The 27,737-nt window shown below is 48.6% G+C and overlaps 1 long non-coding RNA gene across 2 annotated transcripts; it reads right to left on the bottom strand.

Annotated features, from left to right (window-relative positions):
• Nucleotides 1-1,301: 1,301 nt before the first annotated feature.
• LOC144141094 (uncharacterized) lies at nt 1,302-26,383 on the bottom strand. Of its 2 annotated transcripts, none has more exons than XR_013316428.1 (3): nt 26,070-26,383; nt 25,455-25,590; nt 1,302-4,948 (listed from the first exon to the last, which is right to left on the bottom strand). It is a non-coding gene; the product is annotated as an uncharacterized LOC144141094 (long non-coding RNA). The 2 variants fall into 2 exon arrangements; XR_013316427.1 differs by having other exon boundaries at nt 25,475-25,590; nt 26,070-26,353.
• Between the last annotated feature and the right edge of the window lie 1,354 nt (nt 26,384-27,737).

A 27,737-nucleotide genomic window follows, 5' to 3' on the forward strand; every position in this document is an offset into this window, starting at 1 on the left:
CGAAGGCGCAACCGTATGCGCACCTCTTACAATACCATTTCAAAGGTACAAGTCTTTTTGGGGATTCTGAAACGCAAGAAAATTGGCGCAGCTTGGAATGGTGGTGCAAGGCTGCAGAAATAGCATAGCTGGGGGTTGACCTACCTTGTTTTCCCCTTGGATCCGCTGTAAGTGTGGGAGACACACCTGAACAACCCTGTAAAATCTAAACTTGGCCTCACCCCTCAGCGCCTACCCTAACTTAGCAAGAACATCGCAAAGCCTAGCAAACGTAAGAAAACGTAGCAACACCGGAAGAAACTAGGTCGACACCCCGTTCCGCTGTTCTTTTTTTGCAACTGAACACCTATTTCACACCGTTTCAACATCCTACAGAAAGCCAAGCGTGTTGCAGTCGGTCAACACCCTTTCCACCTCACAACTACGGTGTTTTAAATTTTAAAGGTTCAAATTGACATTTCACGTGCCAAAGCTAAACTTAGGAGATTCGGGGCACCGTATATGGAAACTAGCAATCATTGAAGACGAACAATTTTGTTTTTGCTTCTGAAAATTTCTTACGAGTGAGGAGGGCATGAGATGTCTTGTTCTTTACAGTGCAATTACACATGCATGCATGGCCTCATTCCGGGAACAGCTAAACACTTTTTCCACACGCTTTCAACACCCTCAGAAACACCACGGATGTTGAAGATTATCAACACCCTTTTTTCACACAAAAATGGTGTAGAAGTAGGAAAAGGGTGCCGAGATTCAAGAAAAAGAGTAATGGGCTCCCAACACCCTTTTTGGCCAAAAAGGGCGTAAAAGCGTTGTGTGAATGCTTAAGGTTGCCTGAATAGAGGGCCCAAAAGGCACGTTTTTGCTGAGGGCGGATAGATGACACAAATGTCTCAATTCCTAAAACAGCGATTTAAAAAATGTAGAAAGTTTGTGGTACAGAGAGCGAGTACAAAGTAAAAGGGCATAATGGCAAGATTAGGCACCAGCCATTAACTGCGGCACCAATCAAGAGTAAAAAAAATAAAATGTGCAAACGGCACTTGTTTAACAATACGCAGTTTGAGCTCTGTAATCACCAAAATAGTCTTCACATATACAAACATTATTACTGCCGAATACAGGCAGGCTCACTTGTTAAATAAGTGAGTCAATGTTGCGCTTGCCTTACGTTGTAGTCATCTTACATTGGTTAGCCGTCGCACGTTTGTGCGATAAAGCATAACTAACATTTGTTTGAAACCAGGGGCCGTTGCAATATGGGAGGCTTTCAAAAATAATTCTCAGTACACACACGTACATTCACTGCTTGTCAGAGCAAATATCTGTTTATTACAAGAAATGCCCGTTCATCCATGACGCATCACTTTTTCTAACCTGCTCTTCGTCATCTGACACGCCATTAGGTTTTGTCAGAACACTACGTTAGCATACGTTAGTAATAGCGGCACTGGGAAAGATCCCAACCAGCCAGTCCCATAAAAAGTCATCAGGCGCGCTCTCGGAGCCAACATCATTGGTCTGTTCAAAGTCTGGCCACCTTGCAGCGTCCCACCCGACAAATAAAAACGTGAAAGCAGCGCTTGTGCCCCACTACCCGTCTTCCCAAAACTCTGCAGAGGTCAAGTTTTTAGTTTCACCATCTTCGAACGACGTTTCCCGGTACCACTCTTCACTTCCTCCTTGCCAAAAATCATGTCCAGAACTGGCGTTTGTACTCCGCGATTCGTAATACTCTCCGCCGAACTGATAGTTCCACTCCTGCGTCTGTTGGACGTGGTCTGGCAACACGTCGTGGGGCGGAGGTACCGCAACCATTGTAGATGACTCCGGTTGCTGACACCCTTGCATTGTCTGCGAATGTACCGCAACCATTGTAGATGAATCCAGTTGCTGACACCCTTGCATCGTCTGCTCTGTCCCAGCCCAACTAACTGGTATAGGCGGTGGTAGTGGCGGCAAGTTTGGTGGCGGCGGCAATGGAGTCGGTGGAAAAGGGGGTGGCGGTGACTTTGGCAACGGTGGCAGCGGTGGTGGCGGGCAATCGGGCAAAGGTGGAGCTGGACACTTCAGTGAAGGCGACAACTTTCGTAACGGCGTTGGCGGTGATGGTGGCCTAGGAATTGGCTGGTACTGGTACCAAACAGCGGGTGATCTTTCAGAGTTAGTGGATGAGGACAAGGTATGCTGGACATTTCCGTCTTCATACGATGGCTGTGAACCATCAAGCTGAGCCGGCGTGTACAATGATGCACCTGGAGGGTGCAGGCCAAGTTCTCCAGGAAAGCGTGGTGGTGGTGATAGTGGCGGCGACGATACGAAGGACTGCGCTGTTGGGTACTGGAACATAGGATGAGCCTGTGCTGGTAGGCAATCAGAAACCGCCGGCGGAAAGTTCGCGGGAAAATACTGCGACGGAAGTTGCTGATGGAATGGTTGCGACTGGATCATTGACTCTGCTTGCTGGAAAGTCGACAGTGGATACTGCGTGTCGGGATGCGGGAGTACGGCCGCTGTCGAAGTTCCCGGTGGCGATGGTTGTGGCGGTGAAAGAGGCGCTGCTTGATGATACGCTGGTATGTACGCGAACGCTGGCTGCGCGGGCTGCAGAAAATGGGATGGAGCTGGTATGACGGGAATCCAGTAAGACGCCTGCCACGACAGGTATGGCTGCCCGGCATGCCCTTGGAAGTAGAAAGGGTGCACATACAGCTGTTGTTCTGTACCCAGCCCGGATTCACAGCTGCTGGGCTCGACTTCGTCCGAATACTCGCTTTCTAACCGGCGCCGTGGCGGAGGTGGTGGTGGCGACCGCGAGTCAGGCGACGACAGCCTGGAAGAAGAACGGGAGTCTCTGGAGGACTTTCTACGCTTTCGTTCCCCCGAGGAATTCACAGAATTGCGCGTCCTTTCCGTCGACGGCTTTATGTTTTCTGGAGTGGCCGGTGTCTTAGTCTCCAGACGACTACTCGGCGTATCCGGGTCTCGTCGTTTTCCTTTAGAAGTGACTTGCCCATATTCACCTAAGTCCAACGGTGGCAAATAGTACGATGGTCGTACTTCATCTGACTTGGCTCTTGCTGTGGTCCCCTGTAAATCCAAACAACTTTCAGCCTCGCCATCCTTTCTGGTGTAACGTTTGGCAGCGTTCTCAGGCACCATCGGCTCTGCATCTGGATGAGCTTCTTGATACCTTTCATACTTTGATTCTGCCTCCGGGCTTTCGGTGTGGCTGTCGAAAGATACCGGCTTGAGGTCGAAGTGGCAGACGCTCAATCCCCGAAATATATGAGGCTTTAGACGGGGATCGTTTAGAACTACTCCCGGCACAGTGTCCAGTCGTATCAGAGGATCGCGAACATAGCCTGCTAATACTGTTCGGTGCAGTCCTGTTTCGCTAGACGCAGCCGATTCTGTGCGTGAGCCGTCGGAAACGAGGTCCTGGACAACGCCGCGGGCGGCAGCACTTGCCTCGTTGCCAATCACTTGTACCTCCAGGCAAGGAACCGAGTCAATTTTCTTTCTGCAAGAAATATCTACTCGCCCCTCGGTGTATCCGTGTGCTTCAGGCTGTTTTTCCACTGGTACCGGCCCTTGGTAGAGCTCCCAAAACTCGTCGTCATCACCGGGCGGATTCTCAAAGGAGTTACCAGACGGTGCACGCGAGTTGTGATCACCGCTTCCTACTCTGGCGCTGGCAACTGTAGTATTACAGTCACCTCCCTGGAAAGCACTTCCGGGGCGACATTCTGTAGTGCAGGGCGGTGACTCCGATCGGTACGACGGAGAAAGAAACGGGATTGAAGTCCGCGCTTGAACCTCCGGCGCGGAATTATCTGGCTCTTGGCGATGAGGCAGCACATGGTGTTCAGGGTTGCTCGCCGTAGAAGTCGCCGCTACAGTTTCTGAATGCCGATAGTGACATGAACGTGCTGATTCCGTCTGCGAGGTCTCCCACAGCTCTGGCCGTACAACTTTAAAGATAACGCTTTTCAGGCAAGGTTCTCTCGATGCCTTACGTATCCTGTCTTCAGTGACGAGCGTGCGCGGATCTTCCATGCCGTTTGCATGTGCCTGAAGAGGAATTACAGGTACTAAATGCCCATCTCCCCAGCCGCTCTCCGGTGGTGGGGTAAACAGCGAGCGAGCACGTAGGCTGGGGCGATCCATCGAAGGACAAGAACTGGTGAGTCCATTTTCGGGAACCTCTGCTGTGAGGTCATTTTCCAAACTAGGATTACTTGTATATACACCGGGCTCGCGTGCGGCAAGTGCTACTGCTGAGTCGCAAAGAGTGTTAGCTTTCGGCTGCCAGAACTGCTCCGATGACATCGAAGAGAAGTTCTGTACTTGTCGCACTTGGACTTGTTGCTCAGGGCGGGTACGATTTTCAGTGAAGGCGCTCTTTTCCTGAGTACAGTCTGTCTCCATGTCTTCTACAACGTGGCTCTCGCTAGGAATACGTCTGTTTTCACCTGAGCAATACTGTTGCGGGTTGCGATCAACAGCCGAAGTGTGCATGGAAGCTCGTTGGTTGTGGGAATCCTCTCGGCCATTTGCACACTCATTTTCTTCTTCCGGAGCAAGTTCTTCGGAGTGCCACGGAATGAGGGAGTGGTCCTCTCCGTTTAATGCTCCGCTTCCAAATAAAGCGTTGCCTTGGTGGTCCAAAATCCACTGCGCGACCTTAGATTTCCTCTCATCCGGAGGGTAATAGGAAGGCTGGCCGTTAACGCTGGGACTGTCTCCGAACGATACACCGCTGGCTGTGTAGTCACACAACGCCTCCTCCCAATCTGCCTGCTCATAGCTGCGCGATGTCGTCGGTGCACCGAGATGTTCCATGACGAATGGTGCACGAAGAACTTGAACTTCCAGTACGGAGAACTTGAACTTCGAGCTGGTTCCAAGGTTCAAAAGGCTGTTTCAGGTCAGACGCTTGCTTCTCCTAATTGGGAAGAAAAGAAAAAAATCTAAATAAAACTCACTCGCAAAATGACGCCTGTATAAGACGACGGCCGCATTGGCCAGCGAGCTTCACTGCGGGTCTCACAATTTTATTTTTGATGGGTGGCACCTTGACGAACAAATATTTCGCAGAGAACTGCACTGCACTTGTTTTATACTAGACTTGTTTTGTACTTGCAACACGCTTGTTCTTTAATTTCTGACGTCATGCGTGACTTGGTGCGCCATGTGTACGGCGGCAAGGGCCCTTAAAGCTTTTTTGTTGGCCTTCCTGCCACACGGTTGCAAAATAAGCATAATTCATTTCTTACGAGATGGGAACCCCAAAGCGTGCAAGCGAACTTCGGATAATGAGTACTCCATCATACCCACAGTAGCGCACTTTTAAGTTGCGTTTACGTTACCCCAGCTTCGAAGAACGAGCCGCAGCCCAGCTGGCGCCAGTTATTATATCACCCGTGAAGCAGCCTCCAACCACGTGCACAGTGTGATGTTTCTATAGCATATATTTTATTGTGGAGACATTAGTTAACTTATTACGTCGCAAACTCGGCCTCCCAAGCACTCAAGATGGCCGACCACACAAAAAATAAAACTCACGTCAATGGATGCTCACAATGACGCCACATCTCTCGGAAAGCCCCTATAAACAAGGTCACTTACTGAGTTGAAAAGAAAATTGGGGAAACTTGGCTGTGCAGCCTCCAGCTGCGAGACTTGTGACTTTACACTGCACGTTCGGACAGCTTTCAATGTACAAAACTGCTCTGGTAGGCAATAACAGTGCCATCATATCTATGTTTCACCGAGTTCGTCATGAACGAGCTTACTGTGTTGGCCATCGTGCCTTGTGGTCATTGCCATTTTGTCGTACCAATCATTGTAACTAATCTGTTTTGTGCACCTTACCCAGAAGAAAACGTTTCCATTATGAAAATCTCAAAGAAAATGTTAGCGAAGCTGTAACGAAACATGGTTTCAGCAAAGGTTAATCATGCGAAACTCATTTGGCCGGATTTACTAACAATTTATATACTAACGCCGGGTTGCAAGTCGATACAGTTTTCTTAGATTTCTCTGAAGCGTTCGATCGCGTTCTTCACCGTAGACTACTCCTCAAGCTATCTAAATTTAACCTACATTCGAACGATCTGGCTTGCATAAAAGATTTCTTAGTACATCCTAAAGGATCTAAGTAGATCTGGTATATCTTATCAAGGAATACAAACAAAGGGGAACCCGGTCCCTAGAGATATATTTCAGCACCTCCCTATAAACACCATTCCTAAAAATATACACCCTATTCACCACAAGGAAAGGAGAAACGCTAGAGCCCAAGCACTCGAAAAACTGTTTAAGCATTGCGAGGAGGTAGTCTACGTGGATCCAGCCGAATACAAAGTGCAGGATGCCTTTGCTGTTGCAGCCGTCGATAACAAACTCAAGCACATCACCGCAGCCACTGTTTATGGCAGGCGGCCGGAAGAAGCGGAAAAGGCTGCAATTTCTGTTGCAATTATTAGTACCAAAGCAAACTTTATCTTCAGCGATTCCAAAACGGCTGTGCGTAATTTTGCGAAAAACAACATTCACGAAGCGCCATCTCCAATTCTATTAAGAAATCAGTTCGAACCCCGCCAGGTCCAGATTATCTGGATTCCTGCGCACTCGTTCCATCCAGGGAACGAAGTTTTGCCCGCGAACTCGTCAACCGGGCGGTGGACCAATCGTGCCTGCGAGGGTCTAAGGAGCGTATGGTTACTATTCAAGAGATTACACCTCACTACAGAAATGAAAGACTAGTTTACCCTGCCCCTCATTATTCACTAACGCAAATCCAGCAGGCGACATGGAGGCAACTCCAATCTCATACCTTTCTGAACCCTTATAAATAGGCCCTTATGTACCCAAGTCTGTACACCCCAAAGTCCAGAATGTGTAAGGCGGAAAAAGCCGACTTAGCGCACATCCTATATGAATGCTCTGAGCTCCAACCTAAATCCGAATGGCATCTCTCTAACCAAATAGAGTGGGAGACTGCGGTGACCAGCTCCGAGCCTGAGTCCCAAATTCAGGCCGTGGACTGGGCTTTGGAAGTCGCCACGAAGCAATGTCTCCTGGCCACTTCGCGGAGTCAAGAAGAAGCCCATCAATAATCAAACTTAATGATTGTTGGCTAAATAAAGTTGTTGCTCCTCCTTCTCCTCCTTACTTCTAGACTTCACTTTACATTTGTCAACAATAACGCATCTTTTTTCACCTAAGTAACATCAGGGATCCCTCAGGGTAGCGTACTAGGCCCATTACACTTTCTAGTCTACTACTACTACTACTACTATGTACATTTTATTGGCGCAAGGGCGTCTGAGACCAAAGAGCGCCAAGACAATGTTTGTTTTGTCACATTTATTAAAATGCCATGGCGATGATTGTGATGTACTTGATAAAAATAGTGTATATATGGGTGTAAAGGGCCCTTACTCTAAGAAGCGAAGATGAATAAGATGAGAGGTAACAGTGACGATGTTTATGTGTGTGCTGGGAGCGCCATAACATAGCAGGGATGGCGGTGACGTCCCTGGCACGTTATGAAAACGCTCAGAACCGCCCTCAATATTTGCATTGGGTGGCCCTGATGTCACACATGGTATGAGATGAGTGCTAAAAATCCAATGTCAGCGAGATAGGCTAAAAGGCGTTCACTTCTAATCGGGGGTTGATCACACTTTCTAGTCTACATTAACGACCTTCCATCGTGTGTATCATTACGTGTTCGCCTATTTGCTGATGACCTTGTAATTTACCGTAACATTTCTCCTGATACCGACCGTTGTAGTCTGCAATCTCAACTAGATGCGATTAACACTTGGTGTTTAAGATGGTTGATGCCCCTTAATTAATATATATCTAAAATAAAGCGAATATCAATTTTAGCTGGAAACCCCATTGTGCAACTTATACGATAAAGCATAATTCAATAGAGTTAACACGTATAAATATCCTGGTCTTCATTTATTAAATGATTTAACATGGCCTCATCATATTAACGTTATCCTTGCTTCAGCAAATCGCTCTTTATGACTACTCAGGCGTAATCTAAAACAAGCCCCATCTCATGTAAAAAGACTTGCACACGTCACCCCCCCTTCCTTTAAAAATATTGATTGATTGATTGTAGGGTTTAACGCGCCGACGCAACGCAGCCGATCAGGCGAGCCGTAGTGGAGCGCTCCGGATTAATTTTGGCCACCTGGGGATATTTAACGTGCGCCAAAATCTCCTACACACGGGCGTTTTTGCTTTTCGCTGCCATCAGAAAAGCGGCCGCCGCGGCCGGCAATCGAACCCGCGACCTCGTGCTCAGCAGCGCAACACCTTAGCCACTGAGCCACCGCGGCGCGTCCTTCGTCCAAAAATACTATACGCCTCTGCAATCTGGGATCCTCATCAACCATATATCACAAATAACCCCAAGTCAATACAGAACCATGCTGTTCACTTCATCTTTTCTGATTGTTCGACATTTTCAAGCGGCACGAGGACGCTGGTTCGATACCCGGCCGCGGCGGCCGCTTTTCTGATGGCGGCGAAAAGCAAAAACGCCAGTGTGTCCGAGATTTCGGTGCACCTTAAATATCTCCGGGTGGTCAAAATTAATCCGGAGCCCTCCACTACGGCGGGCCTCATCGCCTGCGTTGCGTCGGCTCGTTAAACATTACAAAATTTTCAAGCGTCACAGCAATAACATAACGAAAGTTTATATTTCAGAAGGCGGACGCGTCGGTCAGCATGGGGAAGAAAGGAAGGAGGGGGGGGGGAGAATTTAAATGTTACATTCTGCGGTCGACGCCTGAAGAGCGCGCGAACTCCCACAGAGAAAGGAGCGTCTGCCTTGCAGTGGCGGGTTGCAGCGGTGTTGTCCATTACACAAGCCGCTGGACGCCGGGCGGAAGATACTGTAAACGGAGCGTTTGAAGGCCGGGACAGTCCCAAACATGTGGTGTACAGTGGGCGTGGCTCCTTTGGAGCAAGAGGTGCAGGCAACTGTGGCCACAGATTGCGCAACCTCCACGGCATGCTGGTGACGTTTTGGCACATACGCACGCCACTTGGGCAACACATCCTCGGTTAGCGCGGCACCAGCCCGTGCCTTGTGCAGAAGTACTTGTGCGCCACGGGGCAATCCAATGGGCAGGGGGGCGGGGTCTGGTGGAACCAAATTCCGCAACGACTGTTTGGACGCGTGCCGTGCTGCCGCCTTTGCTTCTGAGGGGTCGGGGTCGTATTGTGCAAATGGGACGGGCAACGCCGCGTAATAAAACACCGTGCTAAAGTGGATAAGTTATGTGCTCGGCGCGTATGCTCGCCTGTAACTTTTCCAAAAAAGCCGCCCGCATCTTCCCACGGGGGGAACTCGAGTAAATGCGTCGCATCTACTCGAGTCAAGCAAAGCGTCACGTCAAGCGAAAGCCAAGCAAAGGCGCCCTTGACTGAATTCCGAACGCGCGCTCCGCCGCTTATATACGTTGAGGGGACTGCGTAAGCCGGTCCCAGTCGACGACGTTGGCGTACTTGTAAAGCAGCGTGGAGTCTAGGTGTTTGAGCCAAGCGCGGATGTTGCTTCGCCGGAGAACGGCACACCGGTTATATGCGCCGCGCTAGAAGGAGAGGAAACCGCGGAAGAGAGAGTACAGCACATGCGCCGGCCCCAGCGCGTCTGCCGCGGCTATGACGCAACGTGCCGCGGCTATGACGCAACACAATCCAACACAATCCACTTTAATCCAATCCAATCCAAATCCAAATCCAAGCCAAGCCAAGCTAAGCCAATCCAAGCCAATCCAATCGAATCCAATCCAATGCCCCTCGCGAGAGACTTCGCTATCGCCTGACTCGACGCGCATGCGCAGTGAGCGTGCGGACTACGGACGCCAACGCGGGTGACATCGTGAGTTACTGAAATGCTCTGCATTTAAAATTTACTTCAACGCAACACTCCACAACGATTTCTTACAGCCTCCATCAGCTATTTTTGTGCGCAGGGATCATCCCAAAAAAGTTAAGCGCCGGCTATGTCACTCATCCCTGTATGCACACTCGTTCCTGCCCCACAGAAAAACTTAATGCCCACAGCAAAACTTCAAATGGTTTTTCGTTGATTGATTTTGATTGATTCTAGGGTTTAACGCGCCGACGCAACGCAGACGATGAGGCGCGCCGTAGTGGAGGGCTCCGGATTAATTTTGACCACCTGGGGATCTTTATCATGCGCCGAAATCTCGTACACACGGGCGTTTTTGCTTTTCGCCTCCATCAGAAAAGCGGCCGCCGCGGCCGGGAATCGAACCCGCGACCTCGTGCTCAGCAGCGGAACGCCTCAAATGGTTTTTCCTCAACCACAGTGCATTCCTGACATTAAGTTTCACTGAAGTTTGCTTTTTTCGTTCTTTCCTATCTTATATTTTTTTCTCTCTCTTTTTCTAATACTGCTGTTAACACGTGTACTTTCAGTGTGTGTACGCCCCCCGGCCCCCTATGTAATACCCTCCATTGAGGGCCTTTAGGGGTATTGTGAAATGACATAAAATGAAACGAAAGCTGATGTACATTTTTGAGCCTTTGCTGTAATCGAAGTAATTCAGTACTAAGGATTTACATGTATTCTTCGTTACCGCTCTGTCGGTTTTCCAGTTTTGGTTTGTAAGTGTTTTTTTTTTCAATAGCTGCTCCTTTTTTATAGTAATGCACAGTGTTGATAATACCTCTTCTATGGTGTAAAAATGTTGCATTATTGTAGCCGTTCCGTCCCTGCGTGCTACTTCACTGCTGTTGTCTTATCTAGGGTGTAAGGGGTGCTCAAGCTGGAAAGGGCAGATTTTTTTACTTCCGTAACCTTTTGTATTGTATTTTGTACTGTACAGAGGGGAATAAATAGCTTATCTTATCTTAACCCCTGGTCCTCGACAGCTCCACGATTCACGCTGACTGATCAAGGATATATTAAATTGGTAACAGCCTTGGAAAACGGGTGAATGACATTTATCGTCGCCTGCAGGTGTAATGTCGGGGTTTATTAACATAAGTAGGAATTAGTCTCTCATACTAACGAGAAGAGGAGCAAAAAAAGGTATACATGACGTCTAAGTTTAGGTTCTAAGATATGTGACGCGACAGCGTTACTTCTGTGCGGAGAGAGCGCTTTGGATTGGAGTTCGTGCATTTACCATTTATGCTTTCCAAAAACTGCAGTTCAGTTAAGAGAGCTTGAGTAGCTGCAACGATTTTTAATCACTGCCGTATATGGAAGACAGACGCCATTTTTGCTTTTGTGGGTTAAGATGTGGGCTTGACAGGCGGTGGCTGCGGTGTGTTTTTTTAGTTTGAGCAAGAAGGTGGCAGTGTTTGCGCGTGTTTATTGTCTGGCTTCGCGGCCTGGCTGAACATTTTAGTTTTTAAAACGCACACCCTTAGAGAGACCTTCATTGAGAAAGAGACTGACCTTCAACCGTAGAAAGATTGGCTTTTATTGAGTAAGGAGTTAAGAGAAGGTAGGCTTCAAGGACGCAACCCAAACTCCAGGGCGCCAGCATCAGCTGACGCTGTCCTTGGGGTGACAAGTTAGCCAGGATGTGTCGATGTAAAAGTAATATGCAATGTGTGAGCTGTTCACCCCACAGCATATCGTTCTATATGAGCGTATTCTTTAATATGAGCAGACCTTGTCAATATTTTTTTGCGGAAGGAAGTGTGGCAGTCGTTGCCAAAAGGGAGAATGGTATGCGAGTTTCTTTCCGAGTTTCCTTCTGTGCCCTTTTGTCCCTGTGTTGATGTGATGTGAACTTTCCTCAATGCGGATTTCAAAAATTTCCTCAAGCATTTAGGTATTATGGCTGCAACCAAAGGACTACTGGCCTTTTGAGCGTGTGTAACGGTGTTTGGGCATATATTTCATAGTTGCGCTAGGCGGATATCGCCAAGAAGATTTTCGTTTTTCCGTTCCTGTGTGTACGGGGGGGGGGGGGGGGGTAATCAAGTCACAACAACGATTGCAAAGGTAGTCCACGACTGCAATCGCTGCCTTCGTCCTTTCGAACGTCCCGTCGGCGTAGACTGTCTTTGCATACTTTTGGAGTTTCCCTAGGGGCAATCTAATCCTAGCTCCTTGTGCATCTTTACGTCTGCGTGTTTCGGTACTATTCGGGCTAATATGGAGAGCCTCTCGATCGCTGACATATGCATCATGGCGTCCACACTTTCTCTCTAAGGGTGAGCGACATATATTCCATTGTAGGGCCAGTCCCAATTTTTTTTCAGAGCCTCCTTTTGTGATGGGAGAGTGGTCTCTGATTATTCGAAGTTACTATAAGACATAAGTTAGGACCTGTGCGGTGATCCTGAAAACTGACAGATCTGCCTCAAATGCTGTTGCAATAACGGTACTTACTTAGCTGTCTGAAGTGCGGGTAAATTTCTGATACCGCAGGTCTACCGATGCCCGGGTCATGGTGAGTGCTTACATATGCCCTCTTGTTTTCTCTTCATTCCTGCTCGTCCCCTGAGACGGCGTGTTACAATGCGGGAAAAATGTTCGAATATTTCCTGTATTTTAGCAATTATGTGATCGCCTCTGCCGCTTCTCTCTAGGACGATGCTGACTATTTTCACGTGACTGTTTTCAGAGATCACTTACTGACCTAATTCTAGGTTTTGTAAGTCGGCCGCGTGACGTCATTTATCGCTTGCCCGACAGAGCTCGGGGCGGTGACTGAACCATGAAAAGTTGGAGAAATCCTTTCAAAATTTTTGTAATTAGACGCCGGATACCAGGTTTTATTTTTATTGTGACGCATTTTACTTCGTTTCTGGTTCTAACGTAGGTTTACTAGGGAATTAGATAGCGTGGCGTTTGTCTTCGGCGCCCTTTTTTTTACGTACGTGACACAATGTTAGCTAGTGCCAATATTAGTATCTTTAATAAAGGCGTTTTGTTGGTGTCGCAAGTTTCGAGCCCACCTGGCGACCGTGTCTGCCGAGGATGCGACCACCCTTGGCGCAGGTGGAACGCAGTTCACTGCGCAGGCCGCCGCAAGCTTAAATCGTGTATCTTTTCTTTAGACTAGGCGTCATTGACCTCATTTCCCAATCTAGTGGTCACTGCTCTGACTCCCGATTCGGGCGAGCCGCAGTATCTGCCTGCCTCAGTTGTAGTTGCGCGTTAGCGTCGATTAGGTACTTCCGCGGAAGCTTGATGAGTACGGCGAGAAGTTTGCCCAAAAACACTATCGTGTTAGAATTAGCGCAGATTAGACTAGTGGTGCAAAATGGAGCACTAGTGCTGCCAGCTGCCCTTCGTCGGAGACCAGGCTATTGGACTTCACATAGATTTCCCAACATGCCGCTGAGAGTTCTCCATGACTGACAGGCCCGGATCGTATCATCTGCAGCCTTTCACTTCTGTCCCAAAGTGGAACGTGTTAGCGCGCACTAGAACCAGCGGTAACCGGCTTCGCGAACCAGGCGTCTGTTGCGCGAAATAGGCGTCTGTGCTCCCCACTTCAGGCGCGAAAGCATGTGAACTGGCAAGAACAACATTTTTACAATAAAGGAACACTGCAAACGCCACTGATGTATTGATTTGCTGCCTTATATTTGCGTGATGTCTTGTTCTTCTTCAACAATTTTGACAAGTATGAACACTGAAACCGGACATTAGACGTTTACATTTGGCTGTGAGTATATACGACTATTGCGCAGCTTTCGTTTTGCTTTGGCCGGGTACAAGAGTCGAGCCACATACACACAGGCAGACAGACAGACAGACAGACAGACAGACAGACAGACCAAAATTTCAGCGTTTAAGTAGCCCAAGAAAGACTATCGTCTTCAATACCCACTACCAACTGGCACCAATATTAGCATTTTGCTGACTGTTTAATTTCAAGTTGCAAACAACCGTTTTCGGGTTTTCACTTCCATTTTTTTAAGTTATTCATTTATGGTCACTCCATAGCCTGTGGGCTCCTATTTTCAGGGTCTTCGGCGCCCTCTTTCGACTCTTTTCGGTACCTGCTACGCTGGTACTGAAACAAGTAAAAAAAGTGCACCACAGCCTCTTCGGCGGATCACTGCTCTGCCAACACCGCCTCTAAAAACATTGTCTAACGCGTCGCCCGCTTTTATATGGGAACAGTAGGGACGCTTAGTTGATGCACTCATCCTCTATGCTGCTTGCCCCGGCTTGTCACTGCTCGCGAGTCGCGAACGCTGCACCCACTTTTACGACGCACATCTGTCAGCTGGCCTGTTGCGTTTCAAGAGGCGTTTGGCTCACATCTCAGCCGCGACGGGGAGCTAGTTCTGGGGCGCACAGGAGATCTTGTTCAACGCATCGCTCGCTTCCTACCTGCTTTATTTTTCGTAGGATGACTGACGGAAGCGGAACTGAAATAGTCCAAGAACATAGTAATTGTCGGGCAGACAAATAGCCAACAGCAAAACGGTATTTTCGGATGGTACAGCCATTATTGTACTGATATTTTCTGAGGATTCAGTGCCAAAAAATTGAGCGTTCATTTTTGTAGCAAGCTACACTGGCCGAAGTTGAGCAGTTTCGCGTGGACCCTGAAGGGCCGTGCTGCGCAAGCGCGAGGAGCATTGGACTGGATGGAATGGACTGGATTGGATTGGGTTGGATTGGACTAGATTAAATTGGATTGTATCAATCCAATCCACTTGGAGTACGTGTGTGTAGAGAATTGGGTCAGCACATTCGCCGGTCTGCGCATTCCAGAGTGGCATCATACACACTAAACTTTTTTACACCCTTTTAGCCAAAAAGGGCGTAGCATAGGTGGAAAAAGGGTGTTGGGAGGCCTTTGCACCCTTTTTCTTGAGTCTCAACACCCTTTTTCTAGCTCTACGCCCTTTTTGTTTGAAAATAAGGGTGTTGATCAACTTCAACACCCCTGGTTTTTCTTAGGGTGTTGAAAGGGTGTGGAAAAGGTGTTCAGCTGTTCATTGAATAAGGCCATGTTCGGATGCATAATAGCACTGTAAAGAAGAAGACATCCCCTCATATACTCCTCTACTCGCAAGAAATTTCCAAACGCAACAAAAAAAAATAATTGCTCTTATGCAATGATCGCTCGTTTCCTTATTGGGTGCACCTCATGCCCCAAGTTTAGCTTTGGCACGTGAAACACCAATTTGAACCTTCAAAATTAAGAAGACTGTAGTCGTGTGGTGAAAAGGATGTTTACGAACTGCAACACGCTTGGCTTTCTCTAGGTTGTTGAAACGGTGTGAAATAGGTGTTCAGTTGCAAAAAAAGAACAGCGGAGCTGGGCGTCGACCTAGTTTCTTCCGGTGTTGCTAGGTTTTGTTATGTTTGCTAAGGTTTACAATGTTCTTGCTAAGCCAGGATGACCGCTCAGGGATGAGGCCAAATTTAACCAGATTTTACTAGGCTGTTCCAGTGTGCCCGCCTCCTCCCCCCTCCCCATTTCCAGGAGATCCAAGAGGGAAACAGGGTAGGTCGGCCCCCAGCGTTGCTGTTTCTCCAGTCTTGCACCACTATTGCAAGCTGCCCGAATTTTTTTACCTTTTAGAATCCAAAAAAGACTAGTACCTTTGAAATGGTACAGTAAGAGGTGCGGATACGCATACGCCCCTTGTGCTCACACTCTAACAAGCTCGAAAGCCGACTTCACTGTCATAATACCCTATCTGCGGTGGTGCACCCTTTACAGGCACCCCAGTTTTTTCTTTGTATGTTTTTGCTAATGTTGCCGAAACTACCTCCTGAAGCTTAAAGAGCTTCACTGGTAATAAATTATGCCAATTCATATTGCTGTAACCATCGTGAGGCACAACCCCCCCCCCTCCGCCCGCTTGTAGAGAATGTTCAGTCCACCCGTGTAAACATGTACAAAATGCCTCCAAAATTGGAGGTCTCTCCACATTTTTTCTTCGTTGGCGGTCTTTTCTCACACCCTTTTTTTCTTTACGCCCTGTTTCTTAGTTTCGAACACCCTAATTTGTAGCTTTACACCCTTCTGGGAAAAATGGTGTTGAAATAATGAACACCCTTTTTGAAGGGTGTTGAGGTGGCAGGGAAGATTTGTATGATATTTATTTAAATTCTTTAAGTTACGGATCAGAAAAACTACCACGTAATTCAAAAGTTTTTGCAAATCCACGTGTTGATTTGTATATTCTCGTAGTAAAATCCATACTTCCAAAATTAGCGCTAAAATATCAGTTTTTTGCGACAAGCCCACCGACTCCATCTGGGGGCTTTCCTCTGCTGGGTATAAAAGCAAGAACAGCACATGTATTGCTAAGTAAGTATGCACTCCCTGTACCGCTTGCATCCCGTGTTCCAACTGTAACTTGTACGTATTGGCTGTTTGTGTTGAATGCTGTGCGCTCCGCCGTTTGACATTGCCTCTGCGCATGCCATCACCTCAAAAAAAGGGTGTGAGACTCCACACCCTTTTCTTATGCTCAACACCCTTTTTTAAAGGTGTTGAGCTCATCACCCTTTTTTCATCCATACACCCTTTTTTTGCCAAAACACCTTTTAAGGGTGTTAGCCATGGGACAAGATTTTTACACCCTTTTCGGCCCAAAAGGGTGTAAAAAAGTTTAGTGTGTAGCTGCGGCAGTCACGCTGGCGCCGGCGCGTGCCCAGCTGTGCGCCTCCGTTGCGCAGTAGCCAAGTCTGCCGCTGCGCAGGAGCCGCTTGATAGCCACACAGGACCACACAGGATAGCTAGGGCTAGTCCTGTGTGGTCTCTACTTGTGTCCCGTCCTTACCGCGCTACTTAACCATGTTTTACGCTTGATAGCCGTTTCGCGTGGCTCCTGGAGAGCCGTGCTGCGCATGCGCGAGGGGCACAGTCAGCAGTGACTGGATCGGACTGGATTGGATTGCAGTGGTCTGGACTGGACTGAACTGGATTGGGTTGGATTGCATTGCTGAACCTTAGCTCACGCTGCGTATACCCTAACATAGCCTAGCTAAGCCACCGCTAATTTTTCTGTAAGCACTCACTTCTACCATAACTTTTCCAAATATATTACGTTATTTTAAATTTTAGGATATTATAGCAAGCCCAAAAGAATAAGCAGCTGAGGGTTTAGCCACACTGTCCGGGCGCTTGTACAGTGCAGTCGCCAATTTTAAATCTGCCTAGCGAGCGGAGTGCGAACCCCGGGGGAAAAGAGCCGAAATGCGGAGGGGACGAAGATGGGATGCCCCACTCTAAAATTTAGATGCCCGTGATACAAGTAGGTGAGCGCGAAAAGCCGGCATCAGCCAGCGGCAGCACAAGTGATTTTGCGTCAGCTTCGGCAAAGGCGGTGTAATCAGCGGCCGACGCAGAGGCATGATCATGCCTGTCTGTCAAGAAAACATGGGAGAGCCGCCTGGGTAACGCTAGGCACACTGTCAACTATTTTGCATAGTTTGCGAGAAGCGGCCCTGGCTGACGAACATGAAAGCACACAGGAAGACTACGGAGCGGGAACAAGTAGAAGAGAGCAACAGGAGAGTGGCTGTTTGGCCATTTCTCGCTCACGCGTTAAGCAATGATTATACAGGCGGCGTTGGCTCTGCATTTGAGAGCTTTCACGTTGAGCGGAACTGCTTCACTTTTTTGGCGCCATTTCGATCATATTTAAAAGAACATCTATGGAAGCGTTCCGCGTGGTGTTGGTGTGAGGTAGCGGATAAGTAACTTGCGCGTTACCTCTCGTCCCAACGCCGGCTTTCACTGAGATGACGTATTTCAGGCAGGTGTGGGTAACGTGCCAGGTACTACATGAGAGGTCAGGTGCTCTCTGGACACATCTTTTGCGGACGCCTTCTGCGGACGACAACTGGGTGCAACCCTATGCCAACCTATCCAAGTAACGCTTCGTGTTAAAACAACAGCTTCCGAAAAGCTCGCAGCTTTCCTTGGACGTCTCTGGGCTGTAATACGATGAAGATGAACGCAGGCAATCGATTTCGATTGGAAACACCGAAATCACTGCAGCACAAAATTTGCCACACGAAAAACTACGCCCGTACAATGGTAATACAAAGGACTGTAATTTTACCAAGCAAGACAGCGGTGCATTCCCTAGGCCAGATAGGTTTAAAATAGCGGATGCAGAAGGAGTTCGTCGCCGGCGTCTTACCTGGCCGTCCCTCCCTTTGAAGCATGAACACTTTTTAACCTTTTCTGCGAAGCGGAGACAGCGCGACGGAAACGACAAAGACGAGATGAAAATACCACACCTCATCAGTGCCCTTCAGGTCGCGGTGTGGTTGAAATAACAGTATGCATTACAACTGACACTCAAACAGTCAAACTTACAATTTAACAACTTTCTCATAGAGTAAGAATCGCTCAGGTGTGGCTCGTGTATAATGCGCCCAGTTTTAACAGCCCGCCTCTTATTACAAAATCGCAAACATTTGTAGGAACTTAAATACTGCGGCTGTTAATCACACCTTCACGTGAAAGCTACACGCGGTATATAGTAATTGGCAAATGGTAATATGGGAACAAGTAATTATTAAAGTGTCAGTCGGTTTTTGCTCGTACATTGTTCACATAAGCATATTCTGTGCCCTGAATACGACGGCCTAAAAACCCCTCATTCCTGCGGATTCGAGTTTACGGGTATACAGAACGCGTGCCTTACCGCCTGTGTAGCGACGGTGGGTTAAACCTCATAATCAATCAATCGAAATGAAATGTTCTCATCAGCGATAGGCGGGCCATCACGGTAAAGAAGCAGGATAGTGACACTGGCGCCAACATCGGTGTTTGCCAGTTACGCCGATAACGTCGCCCGGAACTGTAGCTGACAACGTTAAGTTCATATCTCCTGAATCCGAACTTTAATCAACACTAAGGCAGCCCACGCCTTAATGTGAACAGCCTTGACTAGATAAGGCACAGGTAAGCGGCAGCGAAGCACCCAAAGTCTTTGCCAAAATTTTCTAGACCACACGGAAAAATCATGCCACAAGTAATTAAAAAACATGGCCTCCCACGAACACACACACGTTGTTGTTTTCCGCCTCCACCGGACCATATAGGACTACTTTCACGAAATAGCACAGCTGAGATAACTATATAGGCCTAAAAGCCTCCCTTTGTGTGTTAAGATATCTCCCAAGAAGTACCCACTGCAACCGTTCATTACAACATACTGTAAATCTATTTTAGTTTTCTCACGGGCATTAACTTGAAACCAAAAGAGCATTCCAAACTTGACGCCGTGATACGTAAGACATAAAATAGCCCTCGGACTTCCGCCCTTCACGCCGACTGAGCACCTCCTTAAACTCGGCCTGCATAATACACTGCCAGAAATACTGGAAGTCTAACAAGCCAACCAACTGACGCGATTGTCTCTAACACCTACAGGCCGCACCCTTCTCGCGACACTTGGCCACCACGTCATACGTCCGACAGAAGCACCCACTCGTATCCCTCCCGACATCCGTGCCAACATTAAAGTAGCCCCCGTTCCACGCCATATGCACTCCTTTTACAACAAGGGCCGACGAGCAGCGCGAGTCCGCTATCTCCAGAGACGCTATTCGAAGGACCGCGACACCATATACACCGACGCAGCTGCATATCATAACCGCCAAGCTCACGCCCTTGTAGCCCTCAACACCCAGAAAGCCCTCCTGACGTCCGCCACGCTATCCACTACCACCTCCACGACAGCAGAAGAAACTGCTATAGCTCTAGCTGCAACCACCGCCACGACAGATTACATTGTCATTATCACAGTCTCCCTGGAAACATGCCGCCACTATCAAAAAGGATGTATCTCGCCTCAAGCCCTCAACATACTACGACGCATACACAAGATGCCCTCCATCTACGTGGTGTGGACACCAGGCCACGCCAACCTTCCAGGGAATGAGGCGGCACATGCCGCTGCCCGCGAATAAACTACCCGGGCATTCCCTGAAGGCAGAGAAGACACCGGAATCTCTCAATAACCTCCCAGTCCTGAGTCGCTACACAGACATCTTGTACCACTACTGTCGAAATCGCCTCTTCTACCCTCCTTCTCATCCACCTCTCAACACCAACGACGCACGCCTCTAGCGACGACTACAAACCCAGACATACTACAACATATCACCAACCATGTATCCCTACGAATGCCCATGCTGTAAAACCCCCAACACCACATACCACCTTGTCTGTGCTTGCCCCTACCACCAAAAGCCCATCGCTTCCCCCTCCCTGGAGCAGTGAGAGTGCGAGCTGACCAGCTGCCTTCCAGAGACGCAAGTTAACCTCGTGTCTCGGGCAAGAGCAGCTGCCACGACTCGCGGCTATCCGGACTAGGAAGGCCACTTACAACAGCACTTTCCGCTCCAGTAAACGTTTCTCTCCTCCTCCTCCTTCTCACGGGCGAGAAAGATCGTATACCCTTCTCACATCGGTACCAGCATGACGCGTTCACCGGACTTCCTGGTGTGACCACACAGGGAAACTCAAAAGGTATTGTGCGCACAACATCGGCTTCCGTGAGTACGTACTCTGATTTCGTAAGTGGATGGGGGCTCAAAGGTGGGTTCCTTTTTTTTAGGCAGCAGGCAGATGCCGTCTTTGCGCCTGAGTACCCCCACCCGCAGTTTCAATCAACGCTTTGTATTCGAAAAGGAACCACCGACACATGCTGTGTGCACCCAACAGGACTGTTGGCAGGCGGTAGGTTTATTTGAGAAACTAGCCCTCGAGGAACGGTTTTTTTTCTAGCTGATACCCGAAACCAAGGTTTATATCTCCCCACCCCTGCTCACTTGGCCGAGATAGCTCTACTAAAGCTTGGATAAGGCTTGGTGGTGTAATAGCCCCTCGAGATAGCCCCTCGGTGGGTAGATGCTCATACTAATATATACTACAGGGTAATCTGTCGTTGCAACCGCTTGCCATCATGGGCGCCGCCGTAAAAGCTAGAAGCGCTCCCACTTCCCCCCCCCCCCACCCTCCCCCCCCATACATGGCTCGGCTTGACACATGGCTTCCTTTCTTACTTGAATCCAACAGCGGCAAGAAATGTGGACTTTATTATTGTTCGTCTTCAATGGTGCTTTGAATAATCCGTGAAAGATATTTTGGGCCACGTCTTGTCTATTGATAAAGCAACTTCTATTTCTTAACGAATACTGATGTATTTTTTTCGAAACGGGAAACTTTTCAACTTGTTGACGAGCCACGCCAAGGACAAGTACAACGCGCCTACCAGGTACATGACAGCCACGCTGAAGCCCCGTAGGCATTGCCGCCAGATTTCCCTGTAGTGTATTTAGTATGAAACGTTATGCGGTAAGGCAGGGCCCAGCACCTGTTTGAGGTGGAGGGCACAGTTGCATGAAGCCGACACGGCACAGGGCCAGACATCAAATCGGGTAGGAAGGAGGAGGGGGGGGGGGCTTTGCAGGCAAAAAGAAATTCAGCGAATTTACAATATTATTGACAATATTTGACAATAATCTGGCTGTGACGATGTGGTCCTTGCCCCCCGTCTAACCCCAATCGAGGTCAAAACTGGCATGTCGGCCTTCAGATAGCGATTGACACAAGGAGGGGTGGCGATGATCTGCTGGAACCCGCATACCTCTTCCCCGCAAGTGACCGACCCCTCGGGTAGGGAACTAACTCATTGCCCTATCATCATCAGCAGTGTGGATTACAACTTTAACGAGTAGAAGTGACGAATTTTATGCGCAGGAAAAGAAACTGTTCCCCTCCTCCCTCCCCCCTCCCAACTCCTAAACTGGGAAACGAGGAACGCGCTTCGCATGGGTCGCACTCGCTGCGATCCAGAGGCAGATTATCCAGCAGAAAGGGGGAGGGAGCATGGCCAAGTAGGGAACGATGCCACGCTCCTATAGAGCCTATACTCGGTTACAACTCAAGAACGGCACCACCTCATGTAGTGTATCCCTCCGCCAAAGCGTTGGACCCGTGACGTCAGTGCGCGCGCGTTTTGAAAGGGGTTTGCTATGAATGCGTGATATCGTCTTCTTTGTCTCACGCACTTTGTTTGTCGTCACTGGAGTCGTTTATAAACATACCAAGTCCAAAAAATCACGCGAACGGCTCACGCCATGTTCAAAATATTCTTAGTAATGCCCTACTTGCGCCGCGCGGAGAAACATCCGGCTACGGTGATAAGGCACAGCGGCAACTTCCGGTGCCGTTCTTAAGTTGTCACCGAGTATATGTAGTTCTGCGGGTTCGATTCCCGGCCACGGTGGTCACTTTTCTGATAAGGGCGAAGGGCCAAAACGCCCGTGTTTGCGAGATTTCGGCGCACGTTAAAGATCCCCAAGTGGTCAAAACTAATCTGCAGCCATCCACTACGGCGCACATCATCGCTTCTGCATCGTCACCGCATTAAACCCTACAATAAATCAACTCAACACTTTGTAGTTGACTGAAACACGCAATAATATCCTTATATGGAGAGCAAGCCTTTATTTCTCTCACTCGGAGAGCACATTAAAGCGAAGCTTTCATCCTCTAACTGATGTCGCATGTCGGCAAACCATAATTCACTACACGAAAGCCAACTTTCTCTAATGACGATGATGATAGTGGGTGAAGTGTAGCAAAATTAAAACCTTTCCCCGCGAAGCTGAGCGAAAGCTCCGCTGGGCGCCCTCCACTAAATCAAAAATCAAATCAAAAAAAGGTTGATGCTCAGCACAGGCTCCTGAAGGAGGTGACGCAGTCGTGCGGTCGACGGCGCGACAGATTTAGGCCTAACGTCATGCTCCGAGGTGAACTGCCACAACCGTTACTCACTGCTCGACGTACGGTGAGAATGACTTTGCTCTACATACCGTAAGGCTGCTAGCCTCAGGACGTTCGGCCTAACGTCGCATTTTGAGGTTTAGGATGTCAGGCGTAACGTCACGGTTTTACGTTTAACGCTTGAAGGAGCCCTCACTCGAAAACGTGCTCACTGAACGCCAAGCAGCCAGTACCGATTCACGCTGTAGACCCGAAAACCAAACGTTAGTCCTACGGAGTGCACACCCGAGAGTTTCTGTGGGTAGCCTAGAAAAGTGGGACATACACCTCCAGGCTGCCACATACTCGCAGTTTGGGATTGACCAACCAAAAAATCAATTACGGGAGAGCTTCTCGTTTAACTATCGTCGTCGTTAGAGGAAAAAATGCATGACCTTTTTTTTTTTTTTTGTAACTACCCTTGCGGGATCGCACACAGTTGTCTGGAGCCTGCGGCGTTCAAAGTTCTTTCGCGCGCTCAGCCGCCGCGGGGCCGCTTAGGGAACGCCAGCCGGCTGTGCTGTTAAGAAACAGCATCGCCAAGGCTACACCAATTTGTCATTGTAATTCAGTGCCCCACTGCCTTAGACGAGAATGTCTTTGCACCCGAAGGGACTGTGCTTTTTAAAGTTATTTTTTTTTTCTGGTTAGGGTTATTTCTTTTGCTCCCCGTAACAACCCCGACTGACGTCGATGTACAACAGCGGCAGCCTATAGTCCTTAGCCGATGCCCCTGTGGCCATACCACGTTTGTGCGTCGGTATGTTGACATCAAATACTTAACGGGACCTTCAGGCGGATGCATACAACCGTTCATGCAACCCCGTTCGGAACCACATGATGCGTGATAGCCAATGGGGACACGTCACGCGGGCTGTTCCAATACAACGATAATGTTGATTAGACATATGTGCTAGCAAGCAGCCAACGGGAACTATTTAGGCATGTTCCGGCCACCCGTATCTCAACACGCCGCTTAATTCCGCAAACTGAGTCACATTACTGTTCTAGCTGATGCAATGTAGTTGGCCTCCGCATGCATCTGAATTGAAGAGAAAAAAAAAGTGTACTGAGAAAAAAAACATGGGATCGTATCTTCTCGCTTTGCTGCAAATGTTTCCCAAAGACAAACATTTTGTGGTGCCCATGCAACATAACGTCCTGTCCGACCTTTTGCTCGAAACCCTCACGCTCTCCCCTCTCGCCCCTTGCACGACGAATGCAACGGGGGTTTTCTCAATTCAATTTTCCCGCGTTGCCCTCCACGTGCGCCGTCTGATGGGGACAGCACGCCACTTCTTCTCTACCTATTTTTTGCTTTAAATCGAACAGCACAAGCCAATATCTTTTGTTTTACCGTTTCCTTATCTCTCGCCTCTCTCGGACCCCGTTTCTAGCGGTGGCTTTCTTTTTCATTTGCTTCCGTAAGCGCCCATTCAAAGTGTATTCCCAATTAAAGGAATGCAAGTAGTCTTAATTACGTGCTAAGGTTTTAGTGGATATACGTGAGCTTTCTTTCGCGCCGCAGTTAATTTGCAGCCTAGAAGTCAGATCCGCGCTTAACGTTTTGAGCGAATGGCACGTAGTTGGCTGAATCACGTAAGAGACGGCGCAAAAGGGAACACAGACGGGCCATCATGTTTTAGCTCAAACCACCAAAAAGAAAGACTATCAGAGCCAATTTTGTCTAACCGCGGCCCTGACCAAAGAAATCAAGCCCTGACAGCCTATGACAGACAAAAAGAGTGGCAAGGTTCGACCACATACGATAAAAGAAACTGGACTGCGTAAGTATTTGGCTTATAAAACCACGTTACACCAACTCCGCCTCCCCCCCCCCCCCAGCATCTTCTATCAGTTGCATTGGCGCGGAGATTGGCTTTTAAATACCAGCAAACGATAAAAGAAACGGACTGCGTAAGTATTTCGCTTATAAAACCACGTTACACCAACTCCGCCTCCCCCCCCCCCCTACCCAGCATCTTCTATCAGTTGGATTGGCGCGGAGATTGGCTTTTAAATACCAGCAAGGAGGATTTCTTTTTATGCGAACAGCTAACTCCACTCAAATTCACCCATTCGGGTATCTATCACTTTCTTTAAACTCGCAACGAAATCAGCAGCGACAAGTTAAACGGCAAACGGTGCAGCTTTGCAAATAGCAGCATAACTGAGCATCATCGCTCGCTGATATTTAAACGCTTAAAAAAAACAAGAACAAGCTTCCTGCGTAAACGACGTGCAGCTGTTCAACGCATATTAGCGCGCCATGCGCGCGCAGTCTGTTCAAATTGGTCCCAAGTGCTCCCCTCCCATGCGAAGCCCTAAGGAACTAATCATTTTAAAAGGCGAAATGATATCTCCAGCACTGCTGCCACAAGTAACCAAAGCAGCGGCGAGGGCATCGCTTCGCCTACATTCGCTCGTATTAGCCTCCTCCTCGCCCCTACCTTTCATCGAGGTCAACCGATCCCTCGAAACTACATTTCGTTTTCTTCCTTTCGGTCCGCTGAGGTCCAAGAACAGCGCGAAACGCTCCGCCAACATGTTACCAGAACGACTGCGCGTCGTGCAATCTGACACCAGCAGACCACGCGCCACGAACGCAAGCGCCCGGCGAACAGCAAGAGCAGTAGATACGAGCTACGCGTACAGCACCTTCGGGCGGATGCATTCACCTGGCGTTGAGGTTGAACGGGCCGGCGAACGTGCCGAAGCCAGCCATCGACGAACGGACAACGGTCAGCATAAAGACGCTGGGCCCTCGGACAACACGACGGCACGATCGCGAGCCCTGCAGGCAAGAGACGCACGAGAAATCGAAAGGCGATGACAATGTGGCCGTTCGCCGTCAAAAAACCGTAAAAAAAGACCGGCTGAACCACGAGCCGGTGCGCGCTTGCAGCAGTGTGCGCAAAGCGTTTAAAAAAAGCATAAACAAAGTAGCCTTTTGTTTTGCCATGGGGTACTGTTTCGTAAGCGAAGCAAACAAGAGTGCACTCTTTGCGATTACACGTTTTCAGCGCAAAATTAAAGTCACACGACTGCCTAATAGTGCCGCAAATGCTCTGATCTCTGCGGTGTAGTCAGCGTACGACGACGAAACGCTAAAACCGTGCCATGTTCGCCTTGCAAGTTGTACGATCCCACGGCGCGAGCGCGTCGCTTGGAGGACTACTTAAACAGGAAACTCATTCAACTATGATAAACTGCGAGAACCGTAGGTGGTAAAATGACAAGAACAAGTAGAAAAAGACAAAGAAGACAACTCACCTGAGCTCTGGCAGTAATATCTTGCGCGGGCGTAGCGGTGTGACAGAGAAACGTGGTTCGGCGCCGCTGACAGGACGCCGCCATGCTTCCAGAGGAGCTCGCGGATCGCGATTGGTGGAGGGAGAAGGGCCGAAGTGTGACGTACGGGTGTCGTCTGCTAAGCGTCGTCTGCTGGCTTGGACGACCGTTACGCAGCGTCTGTCGGCGCGCTCCTGCCGGCCTTATCTGCGTCTTGAATGAACTGTTGCCCGCACTTCTCGCAAAGGCTTTCTAAGCGCAGCGAAGTTGTTTCACAGATGTCATCTGGATGCTGGCGTCTTGCTGTTCGCTGTATAAGCAGTATAAGCATTTTCCCGCGTGCTGAGTTTGGGGCGGTGGCCTCAGAATAACAGAGCCGTGCGGGAAAGCCGCTCGTGCCCTATGGGCGCGGGAAATTCAAGCGTATTTCAAGATGCAGCTCACGCGTTTCGGTACCTCTCACCATTATTACCTGTTCCTCGCTGTGTAAATTATTTGCCAGACCAAAGCCAATGCACCGAGGCAGAGCATGCGACAGTGTTCTTAATAAAGCGTCTTTAATCGCATTTTAATGAATGTATTTTTGTAAATGTTCTTGTATCTGTTTATTTCAATACCATTCACTAGAAACTGTCTTGTGTGGCATTGCTAAAGGCAAAAGATAATATGCCTGACGAGTCCAATCCACCCGCCTCCCGAGACTCGGCGGCGCTCCGCACTTTTCGCACACAAACGTATATAGGATTGAAGAGGGCTGTTCGAGCGTTCTAGCTTTAACTTATCATGATTATTTCTTTGGTTCAGAACGAATGCAGCGTTTTTTCGCAACTTGTGTGAATGCGCGTTTCTCTGTTGCAAGCGGCATACATTGCGCGGCATGTCGCCGACGCCACTTCAGTGTACAAGTTAGGGACTTCTCCAGTGAGTCACAGCCTGAGATTTTCCTTCGTGTTGCTCACTGTTTGAAAAGACATAATTAAAAAAGATCGCTATTATAGCTCAATACACTCGTGTTCATAAACATTTTAGCGCCGTAATCGTTATCCTGTAAAATATATGTACAGCGAAACTGCTGCAAAACCAGTGCACTTAGTCATTTTTAGCCTTTACAGTATAGCATTAGGGCTAACCAAAATGCATTTTCTACCGTGTTGTAGCATGGTTGGCGTCGTTGCAACGTGGGAGTCAGAAGTTTGCCAAGATAAAAGTAGGGAAACAGTACTTCCTGAAGTGTTTCAAAATAACAATATAAAAGACGCTGCACGATATCCACTGGTGCGTTTCGGTCTTCTCTCAGACATACCACTTGAAGGTGAAGTGAGGTGACTGTGAGAGGAAAAGAGGTTCCCAGCCTGCACCACATATGTGACGCAGGGAGAGAAAGGGGAGGGGAGGGGGTAGAAATATGGGTTGAGGTAGTGGTACAAAGGTGGTTGGGGCAGGAAAAGGAATGGGTAATGGGGAAGAGACTATAGATCAGCGACCACCGCCCGGGAACGGGAAAACTATCAGCGGGATTTTTTTTTTTTTTTTTGAACATGAAAGGAAAATTTCCTTGTTTGAAACGAAAAATCACAAAACTCTACAAGTATTAAAAGAAAAATAACAAACACTAAACCTTAAGAACACTTCGTTCTAAAAACTGATCTT

Source organism: Haemaphysalis longicornis, unplaced genomic scaffold, assembly GCF_048455015.1.
Source record: "Haemaphysalis longicornis isolate Haplotype H1 unplaced genomic scaffold, Haemaphysalis longicornis Haplotype H1 scaffold_6, whole genome shotgun sequence".
Lineage (NCBI taxonomy): Eukaryota > Metazoa > Arthropoda > Arachnida > Ixodida > Ixodidae > Haemaphysalis > Haemaphysalis longicornis.